The 14,305-nt window shown below is 44.1% G+C and overlaps 1 non-coding gene across 1 annotated transcript; it reads right to left on the bottom strand.

Annotated features, from left to right (window-relative positions):
* Positions 1–11,923: 11,923 nt before the first annotated feature.
* Positions 11,924–12,057, bottom strand: LOC115030763 (small nucleolar RNA SNORA17). Its single transcript, XR_003836357.1, has one exon. It is a non-coding gene; the product is annotated as a small nucleolar RNA SNORA17 (small nucleolar RNA).
* Between the last annotated feature and the right edge of the window lie 2,248 nt (positions 12,058–14,305).

Raw genomic sequence — 14,305 nt, 5'->3', positions numbered from 1 at the left:
ACAACACTGTATATTGCTGAAGCTATGAAAAAAAATGGGTATCTACGTGTGTGTACCGGAGTGAAAGCGTGAGACAGCCAAGGGTTCCTGAAGCACACTGACAGTGGTCAGTAACCCAATTTCCCATGCAAGAGAAACACACACATCAACAATTCCAACCCACCTAAAAGGACTGAACTCTTCAACCAGCAAAGAATTCAAGTGGGACAGCAGCTAAGCTTGAGACAAGTCTGAAGAAATGAGTATCAGCAATGAAGTTAGATTCATTCAATAAAATATAACACCAAAAAAAGATCAATAGCCCTTTTGTTAATTAAATAAGCTGAAATTGATTAGAGGAAACACAAATGCAAAAATAAGAGAATTTATTTTATTATAAACTTTTCACTTTATATTTTATTATAACTTTAATATTTTAGGATTGCTTATTTTAAAGGATTTATGTATCATTGTCTGAGTGCTTTGTACAGATGTGCCATATGCATCTGTACTTATGTGCACCATATGCCTGATGCACCAGAATAGAGAGTCAGATTCTATGAAGCAGAAGTTACAGAATGTGCTAAGCCGCCACACGGGTGCTGGGAGCCAAACCCTGATCTTCTACACAAGCAGGGGGAGATTTTAACCTTCTACTGTCCCTTACTAGAAACTAAATAGAGATAGGTTGGTGTGGCAAAAGACCAACTATACTTTGAAATTTTATATTGAAAAACAAAACAAAACAATAATATTGAACTGTGAATGGCTAGACAGAGGAGCCTGGAAACATGAGCAAAAGCATAACACACTTACAGTCTGACATCAGAGGCACACTAGTCATTAGCTTAAAGCTGGAGGAGCAAGCCCCTGAGTGCCCTGCAGGTGTGGAGTCAATCAGTTCTTCATTGCTTCTCAGTTGGAAAGAGATCCCAGGGGGCGGAGGCTTAAACCTAAGACATTAGCATAGAAATAAATAAGACCCCATTGGCATGTTCCCCATAGCTGTAGAATAAGAATGGCCTTCACATTTACAAAACCCTCAAGTTACTGAAGGAGAACCAATGAGTTGTGAATGAGTTGTGTGTTATGGTCTGAACCCCAAACCCCCCAGAATAGCTATAACCGTTTTGTTCCATGCCTGCCAGCTATTTCATATTGTTGCTGTAGCATGCCTGACCAGTCATTGACACAGAGAAGTGACTTGGCTGGGAGCAAGGACATGCTGACCACATACCCTGTTTTGTTCTCTATGTTCTGAATGTTCTGTATGAGGTTGACTATACGTGATAAGAAATTCCACAAAGCTTTATGTAGGACCCATCAAATCAAAGGTCAATACGAAGTGTTATATCTAAAATATCTTGAGTCAGAGCTGACCACGAAGCAACACTTCCCACACCTGCATATGAACTCATTAGGTTTTTTCCCTTTATAAGCTGACAGAAAAAGATTTCCATTGTCACAGTGCAGATAATTCTGAGCTATGCCCCTGGTCTGGCCAGCACTAGGATGTGCCTTCAATAAACTATTCTTGCTTACCTGAGATCAGTGTTCATTCTGTTTGTGTGGTGATTCCTGAACCCCAACAGAGTTACAATATCAGTTTTTAAAAATTACTTACAGAAAAAAAGAACACAGGCAAAGTAAGTGAGCCATCAACAGCAAATGGAAAAACACACTCACTCACATCAAGGTAAAAGTTACATTTCAAAGTCTGTATTAAGGATCCATAACTCAATAAGAAGATAAGGAAAAACATACAGGAAAAATATGTAAAAAGAACATCAATAAAGCTGTCAAAATATTTGCATGTGCATGTGTACATGTGCACATATGTGTATGTGTGTGTGTGTGCGCGTGTGCACATACATGTGCACGCTTGTGTGAATCCAAGCATGCCTACACCAGAGTGTGCACGTGCAGCTTGCTGGACAACTCGTAGGTGTGGCCCTTCCCTTCTACCTCGCTGCAGCAGGGTCTTGTTTCCACTGCTGTTGCTTCTCCAAAATGGCTGGCCCACAAACTTGGGGACAATGTTCCTGTCTTGTTTATTTTATTTTAATGTGTGGACTCTGGTGATAGAACCCAGGTGCTCGGAGTTGGACATCAAGTGCTTGTGTTGCATAATCTCCCCCAGGCAAGCGGTTTTTATAAGAGTGAGCATAAATATCTCAACTGTAGGAATAATGCTTATTTTCTCCTTATCTGAAAGGGAGAGATAGTGTGCCTGTTGTTGTTGTTGCTGTTTTTTGTTTTGGGGTTTGGTTTGGTTTGGTTTTTCTAGACAGGGTTTCTCTGTATAGCCCTGTCTGTCCTGGAACTCACTCTGTAGACCAGGCTGGCCTCGAACTCGAAATCTGCCTGCCTCTGCCTCCCGAGTGCTGGGATTAAAGGCGTGCACCACCACTGCCCAGCTTGCCTGTTGTAGAAGATGCTGTAAGGACAGTCAAGCCTGACTGGAAGACGCAACATGGCACAATTGCATAAGTGCAAGCTGGTGTCCTCTGAGCCAGTAGTACACATGTCTATCTCATGATATGCCCTAGAAGCATTTCCATGAACATGCAGGAGGACACTGTGCAATATATTAATTATACCATTTTTCTAGTAACATATTAAAATACACAAGTCCCCAGAATGGGACTAGGGGAATAAGTCACAGTGTAAATGTGTACATAGATAGACTACCACTAAATATGAAGATGAGGGAAATCCACATACCCAGGCTGGCTCGCCCAAGCTTCGTGTGATGTCCAGGGACTAAGAATTGAGACAAAGGGAAGACATCTAATAGCATGCAATGGGTATATTCTTCAAATAGTATTTGACTTTAAGACACTTTACGTGCAGAATAAATGTATCATGAGATGCTAGAAAAAAGAAAAACAAACAAGTAGAAAGTATGTGTGACACACTATAAAGAAATATGACATTTGAATGCATGAAGAATTCTTTTGTTGTTGTTGTTGTTTTGTTTTGTTTGTTTTTCGAGACAGGGTTTCTCTGTATAGCCCTGGCTGTCCTGGAACTCACTCTGTAGACCAGGCTGGCCTTGAACTCAGAAATCTGCCTGCCTCTGCCTCCCAAGTGCTGGGATTAAAAGTGTGCTCCACCACGCCTGGCTACATGAAGAATTCTTATAAGTCAATATAAGAAAAAGATGTTCTCTTAACTGAATGTGGTGGTGCATGCCTTTAATCCCAGCACTCGGGAGGCAGAGGCAGGCAGATTTCTGAGTTCAAGGCCAGCCTGGTCTACAGAGTGAGTTCCAGGACAGCCAGGGCTATACAGAGAAACCCTGTCTCGAAAAACCAAAAAAAAAAAAAAAAAAAAAAAAAAAAGAAAGAAAGAAAGAAAGAAAGAAAGAAGAGAAGAGAAGAGAAGAGAAGAGAAGAGAAGAGAAGAGAAGAGAAGAGAAGAGAAGAGAAGAGAAGAGAAGAGAAGAGAAGAGAAGAGAAAGAAAAAGATAAGGACTAAAGGACTAAATCGTGTTCCTTTCCTTTTACTACATGAAGTATCAAACACCAGCTCACCTCAGAACCACGGCCGTGCCCACCTCAGCAGGAATCATGTGATGAAACTAAACAAAGAAATAACCTTTTATTTGTCTCTATTGTCACAGATTTGTCATTTGCTTGGAAAATAAACATATTCAGATGCTTCCAGCGAAAGGAAAATGTGTAGGTGCTTAGCGGCTTCTACAGACTTGGGAGTTGAAGTAATGAGGGCAATTTAGAAATATCCACCAATGGTTGGGTTTTTTTGTTTTGTTTTGTTTTGTTTATGAATGCTATGTTTTGCCTACACATATGTCTGCATACCTAGTACATTTGAAGGTCAGAACATGGCACTATATGCCCTGGAACTGGAGTTACAAGTGATTGTGAATCACTGTTTGAGTGCCAGGAGTGGACGAGCACCCCTGACCACTGACCTATCTTCCCCCACCAACTCCCCAAATCAAATGAGTTGAATCCTGACTCGGCAATCCGTTATCTAGGAATTTATCCCAAGAACAGAATGTAACAGCCAAACAGAACAGCATATATGAGGTTTCTTTTTCTTTTCTTTTTTTTTATATATGAGGTTTCTAATTGTGTTAATTGTACTAAAATATGCCAACGTCTCTGTGTGAGATTGAGAGTTGTTTTATTTCCTTTTTAAAATAAATTTTAAAGAATTAAAAGTCATTTTGTGTGTGTACTTACATGGGTCTATGTGCAGCACATGAAGACCAGAAGAGGACCTTGGACCCTGGAGCTGGAGTTAGAGATGTTGTGAATGAAGTGTGGTCCTTTTCAAGAGCAGGTCATGTGCTCAGTTAGTAAGCCATTTCTCCTGTCTTCCTTCTTACTTCCTTAACGCTGTGTGGTTTTGTTTAAGGTTTCACAATAAAGATGTTTCATTTTAAAAATCAATTTCTACCAACAGTGTCAACTCTGGGAGCTCTCAGAGACTGACCCACCAACCAAAGAGCATACATGGTCTGGTCCATGTCCTGGGCACATATCTAGCAGAGGACTGCCTTATCTGGCCTCAGTGGATGAGGATTCGCCTAATCCTGTAGAGACTTGATGCCCCAGGGAAGGGTGATGTGGGAGGGTGGATGGGAGGGGGAGCACCCTCTTAGAGGTAAAGGGGAAGAGGATAGGGTGAAGAACTTTGGGAGCGGGGACTGGGAGAGGGAAATTTTAGAATTTAAATAAATAAAATAATTAATTTTAAAAATCTCCATTTAATAAGACAGTTATGACAGACACATATCCACTCTGCATGATGAGTTCCAGGGGCTCTTGGGGAAGTGATTCATCCACTAATAGAATTCATTGAGTGTCATTGTAGGCATAAATGACACCATCACATACCTTCACAGGCAAAGTAGAGAGGACCATGGAGTCTGGGTGTTTATATCCTCTCATAGAGGAGACAAAATGTAAATGTGTTAATGAAGTAATAAGAAAAATAAAATTAGCTAATATGACAGAAGGTGAGGACAGAAGGTGAGATACATTGTGTATCTGCATGTGTGTGTGTGTGTGTGTGTGTGTGTGTGTGTTCATATGGGTACCTGTATATGCACATGCATGTGGAGGCAGAGGATAATATCAGCCTTAGGCACTTATTTTCTCTCCCTGATCCAAGAATCACCAAGTAGGCTAGGCTGCCTGGCCAGGAAACCCTTGAGAGCCACCTGACTCTTCACCTTGGTGCTGGGACTACAGGTGTGTGCCAGCACACACAGTGGTTTTCATGGGTTCTAGGCATGGAGCATCCCAGCCCAGGCCTCATTTCAGATTTCTATGACTCAAGTGTTTATAAGCTGAGGAAGTAGATGTTTCCATGGAAAGGAAAAAATGAGGCCAAAACCTTGTGGAGAATGAATTTGCACAGAGGGGCTTTGGAATTGGGAAGCAGAGTGAGGTGGGCATCACATGGAAGTTTAGGTTTTACTCTGACTGCAGAGGAATACAATTTACAATTTGAAAGTATCTTTCTGTGTGCTGTGTAGAATATGGACACAGGGAATGAAAAAGAATCAAACAGCTTTTAACTTCTACTTCAGTCAAGAGCTGCTTGAACTAGACATGTGTTATTTGGTGTGTGTGTGTGTGTGTGCATGCGCGTGCGCGCGCGTGCAGAGGTTAGACTAAAACTTTCAGAAGTGAGTTTTCTCCTTCTGTCTTGTTTTGAGTCAGGGTCTCTCTTATTTCTGTTAGTGTGTATACTTCAAGCCAGCTGACCTGCTGGCTTTGAAAGTTTGGATTCAAATGTGTGGAGAGCGTTTGGGGGCCACTTGGTAGGAATCTGACATTGGGCCAGGACAAGGAAATGGGCTTCAAGCAGGAATCTGACATTGAGCTATGACAAGGAAGTAAGGTCAAGCAAGAATCTAATTTTAGGCTAGAACAGGGAAGTAAGTAAGTTCAGGCAGGAATCTAATTTTAGGGTAGAACAAAGAAGTAGGCTTCAGGCAAGAATATGACTTTGGGCTAGGACAGGGAAGTAGGCTTGGATATCTTGGTCATCCTGATAAGCCCTTAGAAACCCTGATCACGGGAGTGATCATGGGACTTTGTTTACTGCCCTGCTTGTTCTTTGACTATTTGTGTTTATTGTCTTGTTTGTTCCTCAACCTAGAACTAATCTTAGTACTTGCATGTAATTAAAATGGTATAAAAGCAGATTAGGAAAAAATAAACCTGCCTCAGAACTGGGTGGGGCCATGTTACAACGTTGTCTAATTGACTTTTTTCTTTTTAATCCTCACTTCTGAGCTAGAGAGAGAACCTGTTGACTGACTGAGCTGGCTTGGTCATGCACGCTTTTGCATCTGGATCTTTTGGGGGGAGGGGGTTCCAGGCATCCCCAGCAAGTACCTTCTTCACCCAGGGAGTCGCCTCACTAGGCTTCAGATTAGAAAGAAATTTTGAAGATGAAGAAAAAGAATAACCAACTAGCCACATTTGAAAGACAATCAGTCAATAGATGGGACCATTTATGGTCAGGGTAAAGCCAGCTAGATGAGTGGAGGAACAGGGGATGCAGCCCATGGCTAGCCATTTGAGAAGAAATGTGATAACTGCATGAACATGGGGCACAGTGAGGCTCTAAGTCCAGGATCTGAGCATCCTATGCCAGAGGACAGGTAGGATTCAAAGCCCGGATGGGATTACCTAAGAGGGGCATCAGGTGCAGTGAGAGAGCTGTGTGCTCAGAGCCCTGCAGCTTCCTCTCCAGCAGGCAGCCTTCTAGGGAGCAGGGAAACACTGTGATTGTTTCCACACAATGTAACAGACAATAATGCACACTTCAAACAGAGACTAGAAAACAAGGCAAACAGGTGCGAACAGGCAGCAGATGCTTATTCCGTATTTGTAATTGTTCACCATTTGAAAATAGCGATGATGAGGCCAGGGAGGTGGGTCTGCAGGGGCAGGTGCCCCTGGGACCCACACAGTGGAGGCTGAGAACCGACTCTCACAAGTTCTCTGACCTCCATACAAGTATTCATGTCAAACACACAATAAATAAATGGACAAATGTAAAATAGTGATAATGTTGGTATTGTTAGATAAATAGAGGCTCAGTCAGTAAAGTGCCCACCTTGCATGCATGAGGACCTGACCCTGAACCCTGTTTGTTTGTTTGCTTGTTTGTTTGTTTGTTTGTTTGTTTTTAAAGCCAGAGGTGGTGAAAAAGGCAGTCAGGAGGAAAGTGCTAGAGCCACAGCTGGGCGACACGTGTGTTAAGGGTAGTGACAGTCCCAAAAGCCAGTCTTGTAGAGGGTGACAGCCTGCATCACTCTCATAGCATACTGGAAGAAAGAAAAAGAGAAAGGAGGGAAGGAAGGAAGGAAGGAAGAAGGGAAGGAAGGAAGGAAGGAAGGAAGGGCTATGACGTCATCCACTGAAATTGCTAGCAGTTCCCCAGAGGAGTCTGCTTAAAGTCTAAGCTATAATTAACAATCGCACATTTTTCGAACGTCACATTGTAGCCCAATTGCATCACTTTTGTACCCTGCCACCACTGTGGGACTTTTTATGAGTACTAAATTCTGTCCTGGTGTGGGAGTACACATACCCAACACAAAAGAATCACGAGTTCTGAGACAACCTGAGCAGCATAGTGAGTCTAAGGTCCACCCGTCTTCTTGTGGGCGTTGGAGGGGGTATATAAAAAATTCTGGCTACTTGAACTGTATCTCCATTCTGTCCCTTTGATCCACAGACCATTCACTAACACAGCCTCTGACACTGTAATCTGCCAGTAGTAAGGACCCAGGGTGCCTTTTGTTTTGAGGCTGGGGTGGGGGATGGAGGGTTGGAGGGGTAGGGGTGGGGTGGGGGGAGAGAGGGGGTCCGGACTGGGGATCAAAGTCAAGCCCTACACTTGTAGACCCACTGCTCTGCACTCAGCTGCGACTGGAATCCCCCTGTGGTTTGTACTGTTGTTAATTTGACCCTGTTTGCCTAGACTTTTCTGTTTGGCTTTGGTTATCTGAGAGAAGCCCACGTCCTAGGACTGCCGCTGGCTTCCACACCTGGTTTGGCGGTCAGAACTTCGCTCGTCCTTGCGACTGTTTTTCTAGGCTCACAGTGGGCGTGGTTTTCCTCCAACTAGCAGTCCGCTTAACTACCCCATGCTGGGGAGAGAGGTGTTACTGCTTCGGTACTGCGGCTGGTCTGCACTTAAGAAACTTGTTACAATTTGTCCAAACACACCTTCTAATGACAGGGATGGTGTAAAGAAGCTAATGACAGATCAGAGCCCCCAGCATTGTAACCTCACACCTGTCAGAAGTGGCTGCCTACTGGCCTGTAATTATGCTATTATGGGAATGTTCCACACTAAACTACTCTGAGAACTGGTGAAACTAACTCACAGGTTTTAAACTATACTCTTCATGTATTCATTAACAACGCTCATGGGATGTCTATTCCGTGTAAGGGCTACAACAAACATCAGCAGATGAAGGCCAATAGCTTTGTGTGGAAGGCAGAAAATCAAATCATTTCTGCAAAATGGTACAGATGCTCTATTATAGCAAGTTCCAGGGGGCAGTGGGTATCCCTGGGGAGGAGCGTCTTGTGTATCGACTTTGAGGCCCCTTGGTGCCATCACTGGGGGAGTTAAAGACAACACAAAACACGGAGCAACTGAGATATGCATAATTTTATTGCCACTTGGCTTTTATGTATTCAATCTAGAAGTCTCTTCCTAAAAACAGATGAGATGGAAGCCTGCAGGCTCACTTCCTGTTAGTTTAAAACAATTTCTGAGACGGTACACTTTATGCAGTTTCTTTTGGCTCACAGATTAGGACACAAGAAAAACTTCAAGAAGCTGTCGTGGCCACCTGCCCAGCTTCAGGTGAGAACCCCTGGTGGTTCAGCTCACTGAACAGGAAGCACAGCACACAGCATTGTCAAGAGACTGGGGGAGGTACCAAGATCACTTTGTGCTCGCAAGGTAGCAATCCAGCCCTGCAAGGGAATTCTTTAAGGGGATATTCTAATCCTTCTTAAAGGTTCCAGTGCCTGGCAACCTCCACAGGAATTCTGCCCGGCACCAAGAATCCCTCAGCAAGTTCATCAACTACCTCTTTCCTACTTCACATTCGTGATGAGAGAGGAGCCACAGGTGTGAGAGGACTGAGAGGCACAAGGCTCACTCTGATTCCGCCTGTGCCCAGCTGGATAGGATCAATCCATCCTCTGGGCAAGAACCCTGGGATGTAAACTGAGAAAGGGCAGGAGATAAGCAGGGCAGAACTAACTCAAGGGCAATGGTCAACAGTGCGGGATTGGGTCGGGGGAAAATGACGCATTAGGACTTGCTGTACTTCTCCTGTCCTCTAGATGGCAGCAGCGGAACGAAATAGAGAAAACCTGTTTCCATAGAAACAGTCCGCGTCTTCTACACAAAAATAACCTTAGGGCGTTATTTGAAACAAGGTCTTTAAGTTGTTTTCTATAGACACCGAGGTACTTTCTATGGTGTTTCAAGAGTGAAAAATCAGTACACAAACATCCTAAAGATTGTTCAGCTCCTCAGTCGACATCAATATGGATAGTCGACATCAGTATGGATTTTCTCTTATACCAAGAGTACCTCTGAGATATGCTTCATAGTGTCTCAGATTTACATCTGGAAACTGAGACATCAACACTGAATGTGAAATGTAGTTTGAAAGTTAACGGAAACCCCTCCTATGAAACACCAAGTAATTGCATGAGTAAACAGAAAATGAACCTGCAGTACAGAGGGCAGAACCCATCACACCTCAAGAAGGCTGAAAGCTCTTGGTGGCTTCAAAAAAGAACTTCCAGAGACTGTAGCTTACCCAGAGGTTACATTTTTATTTTTGCACGCTTCCAGGCTGTGGTACCAAGGATCTCTAAGGGTTTGATACATCATAGTTCTGCCTCAAAAAGTTACACCTCTGTATTCATAGACAAATTTAAGATGTGCCGTTCTGTCTGCCTCCATGTCTCTCAAAGGTGCCATTTGGATCCAATGGAATGGTTTTAGTGCTGGAATATGGAATAAAAAAGCATGCATATATATATATATATATATATATATATATATATATATATATGTCTTTGGGAAAGTAGTTCAGCAACGCAAAACTGGAATTTTAATATTCTGTCTTTTCTTTGCTCCAATTGTAGCTTCTGAGATGGGAAAAATCAGGAAGGTGGAAGGGTTACATACAAAAACGATCTCCATTCTGTGGCGTTAGCGATGAGCTAACTGGAGGTGGTGCATAGTGGAGACGGCCTTGTGGTAGCAGGCAGAGTGGATCTACTCATAGGTCCGCATTTGTCATGTTCTCTGAGAGGCACTGGGTACCCTCCAGTGGACGGCTGGGAACCTAACCTCCCTGTGACAGTGTGACATCAAGGCAAAAAGGGGTGGAAGCTTAGCTGGTGGAGCACCTGCATCGCAAGCACAAACACCTGGGTTCTGTCCCCGGCACCACATCAACAGAGCGGGCTGGCATACGCCTTTTACCCCACCACTCAGAAGGTAAAGGCAGGAAAATGAGAAGTATACGGTCATCCTCAACTATGTTGTGAGTTCAAGACCAGCCTGTGACACCAGACCAAGTACAAACAAACAATGTTAAATACACATACCTGTATATGAACACACAAACACGGAGCAGGGCATGAGAAGAGGACTGGCGAGAGGCAGAGAGTTATCAAGCACACACCACCACACCCATCTTTGTCTGTCTAAAGTGGCTCCTGGAGGTTAACTCAGATCCTCATGCCAACAAGTCGAGTCACTTACAGACTGAGCTGACTTCCTAGTTCTGAATCTTTTCATTTTTAAGAATGTCTAAACTGCTAGGAAAAGACCTTGAGGCCTCAACACCACACAAAGAACTACAGGCAACTGAGGAATGTCGAGCTGTAGAAATAGTCTTCCCCAAGGAAAATCTCGTGAAATGACTATCCAAATCAGTCAGCCCTGAAAACATGCATACAAGTAACATTATACAGACTGAGCAGGTTGTGCTTGTGTGTGTAGGATCCATATGTATATACATATCCATATAGGCATGTAACAGCAATTAATGAAATTAAGAGGCAGGGCTAGCTCTCCTGTGCTCATGCCCTCAGGGCTGGCTTATCTGCAATGCCCACAGCTAAGGCTAGCTCGACTGCATTGTTCAGTAGAGGTGTAGGGCCAGATCTCCTGAGTGCTACAACAGGTGACCCCAGGGCCAGATCTCCCTTGTCCATGCCAAAGTAAACTGCACCAGAGTCAAGTGGCAGGGCCAACTTTCCCATGCTCATGTTGTCAGAGCTGGCTCAACCTGCAACTCCTGAAATGTGCAGGGCTGGCTCTCCCAAGTACTGCAGCTGGCTGAGGGTGGGTTCAGCTCTCCTGTTCTGTGTCCCTAGGGCCAGCTCTTCCACAATGCCCAGGCAAGTGATGAGGCCAGTTCCACACAGCCCTCATGCATCAACATTTCCCCAGACTAAGCCCAAACTAGGAATTGGGTATCTGCCTGGTCTTTGGTAGTAACAGACCACTTCTGCTGCAGGGCCATGGACCCAGATGTAGCCCCCAGTGGCAGCACAGGCCAGGAACCCACCATGGTTCCAGACGGCATCACTGGCTACTCACATCAGGTTGTTCCTCACTACCCTCGACTCTCTAGTTCTGCCTCTCTTCTGTGCCCACATCCTTCTGTTTCTCTTTCTCTTCCATTTCTCCACCACTTACTTGCTCGTCTTAGTGGCACTCAGAGTATCTGAGTGCTAGGCTCATCTCAGGAGTGCTATGCCTCGCCCATGCATTATGGCACCAGGCAGGCGTCATCTCTGGTGTGGTCTGCCACCTCCCCACCTCCAGGCCTGCATGATGTCCAGACTCCATGGCACCAGACTGTTGGTTATCTCGGGCTTGCTTTTTTTCAGGGAGTTAAGTTAGGCTGCTAATCATGCAGATGTTCGTAGGTAGAACACTGAGCTTACTCATAGCGCCTCTCCTCTCTGCCACCTTCTGATGATGCACATGTGACACGGCAGCCACATCTGCAATGCCTTTAGTGGCAGGTAAGTGGGGTTTTTTTGTTTTTGTTTTTGTTTTTTTTTTAAAGAGGAAAAACTAGAATAACCAAATTGGGTATGATGGAACATGTCTGTAATATCAGCCTGTGGGAGACAGAGGCAGGAGTGTAGTGAGACTGAGGGAAGCCTGGGCTACATGGTGAGACCAGGTGAAATCACTTGGTAAACCAAAGGCTTTCCTATCATTCAATCGTAGGAAGCATCCAACACAGGAGGTCAGTTTCTTCTCAAAGTGGGTCTGACTACTGATCTATTTCATTGGAAATCTGCCATAGAAAGGGAGGGTCACACTGCTGCTTCAAAGCCTTGGTGAAACTGCTTGCGGCTTGGCCAGACATTGGATTGCTGCCATGCAGTGTGTGTGAAGCTCCATAAAACTGGTAACAATGACACTTGGTACTTCTGATGGCTGTATAACCACTTGCCCAAGAACCCAGAAACAAGGTCATTCATTCTCCCTTGCATGGTCAAAATGCCACTTTTGGTTGGAGACGGCTCAGTGGGTAAAGGCCTGTAAGCCTAGTGAGCCAAGTTCAAGTCCATGTAAATATGAGTGAATTGTATCAACTCCATAGTGTTGCCATGTTCTCTCCACATATGTGCCATGTTACATGCATATGCGTGTGCATACACACACACTATATGCACTCACAATAATGAATAATGATGTCAGTTATTTTAGTCTCTGACATTCCTTTCTGTCTATCTCTTTTTTTTTTTTTTTTTTTTTTTCTCTGTGTAGCCCTGGCTGTCCTGAAACTCACTTTGTAGACCAGGCTGGCCTCGAACTCAGAAATCCGCCTGCCTCTGCCTCCCGAGTGCTGGGATTAAAGGCGTGCGCCACCACGCCTGGCTTGTCTATCTCTTTATACCCTCTCCAACCAAGAAACCACTTCGACTATGCTGGCCATGAGATCTTGGTCGGTGGCATTTCGCCTGTTGAGTTCTGTCAGTCTCTTGTAGCTTTCTAAGACACCTGTCTCTCAGTCATTATGGGAAGTCACATAACTCTAACTCTAGCCAAGTCTTTAATTGCAGGGAATTTTTTTATAATTAAATTCTTCTTTTATAAGCAAAGGCAGTCCCTCAAGTCAGCTTTTATCAAATACAAAATCATCTGTAGCAAAGTTAGTATGCATATCCACTTGGAAGGATGCTGATTTCTGAACCTTGACCTTTGGGTATCTCTGGACTTGGAAGAAGAGCTAAAGGCCGCATGCGGCTGTGTGTTCTTCAAGTCTACAACACAAAGTACTGGGGCACTTCTGATGGGTATCTCCTTTCACCACCCTGCCTGTCATCCCCCTTCCCCACCATCCCTTGTGAAGGGCTCCTGCTCTGCAGGACAATAGGCTGCTAGCACATAGGACAACCCAATGTGCTAGTGTGAACTGTTAGGCTGCACTGTGCGGTCATGGTGATTGATACCTTCGCTGCAGTTGCTTATTTGATTGTAAATGACAGTATCTGAGCTCCTTTAGACCCTGCATTCTGTGTTTACCCATCCCTCACCCTGTGCTCACTGCAACAGAAATAACAGTGACAGAAAATAATCTGTTACATGAATGAGTTCTCTTCCTTAATCCTGGTTCTCATTTTCTCTCTTAGTGTGTGTTTGGAGGGCTGGGGTGGTGAGAATGGGTGGAGGTGGTGGTGTAGTGTACATGTGTGTGAAGACTAGAGCGTAGCCTCTGATGTCATCCTCAGCTATGCTGTCTGCCTCCTGTGGAAACAAGGTCTCTCACTGACCTAGAGGTCAGCAGTTAGTCTAGACTGGCTGGCCATGACTCTCAGTGCTTAGATCACAAAGGTATCCCATGACACCTGTCATCTTTAAATGTGTACTGGTGTTTAAACTCTCAGGTACTTACTGAACCATCCTCTTGGTCCCTGATCTGTGTGTGTGTATGTTTATTTCTTTTATTATGACTTTACTGTAATATATATAGTTTATATAATTATAAGGCTTTATGACATTTTAACAGCTTGAGAATTACCTGTAAACAATACAGTTCTAATGGCCAACAAGGACCAATTTCTCCTGAATCCGAGTGGGCCCAAAGGTAACCATTGTTAGTGCATTCCCTCAGGTGTGGGGAATGGACAACCTCAGCCGGTTTTGACCAGCCCAAGTGACAGCACCGTCATGTACAGAATACTCTGATAAAAGTGTTCAAACTAACTGGGCTTGTTTAATGAATGTGCCTTTCAAATGCTCAGCTTTTTAATTTAAG

The sequence above is a fragment of the Mus caroli genome, unplaced genomic scaffold (assembly GCF_978045245.1).
Source record: "Mus caroli unplaced genomic scaffold, Mus_caroli_1 scaffold_3, whole genome shotgun sequence".
NCBI classification, from domain to species: Eukaryota; Metazoa; Chordata; class Mammalia; order Rodentia; family Muridae; genus Mus; species Mus caroli.
This window is presented reverse-complemented; position numbering and strand designations above follow the sequence as displayed.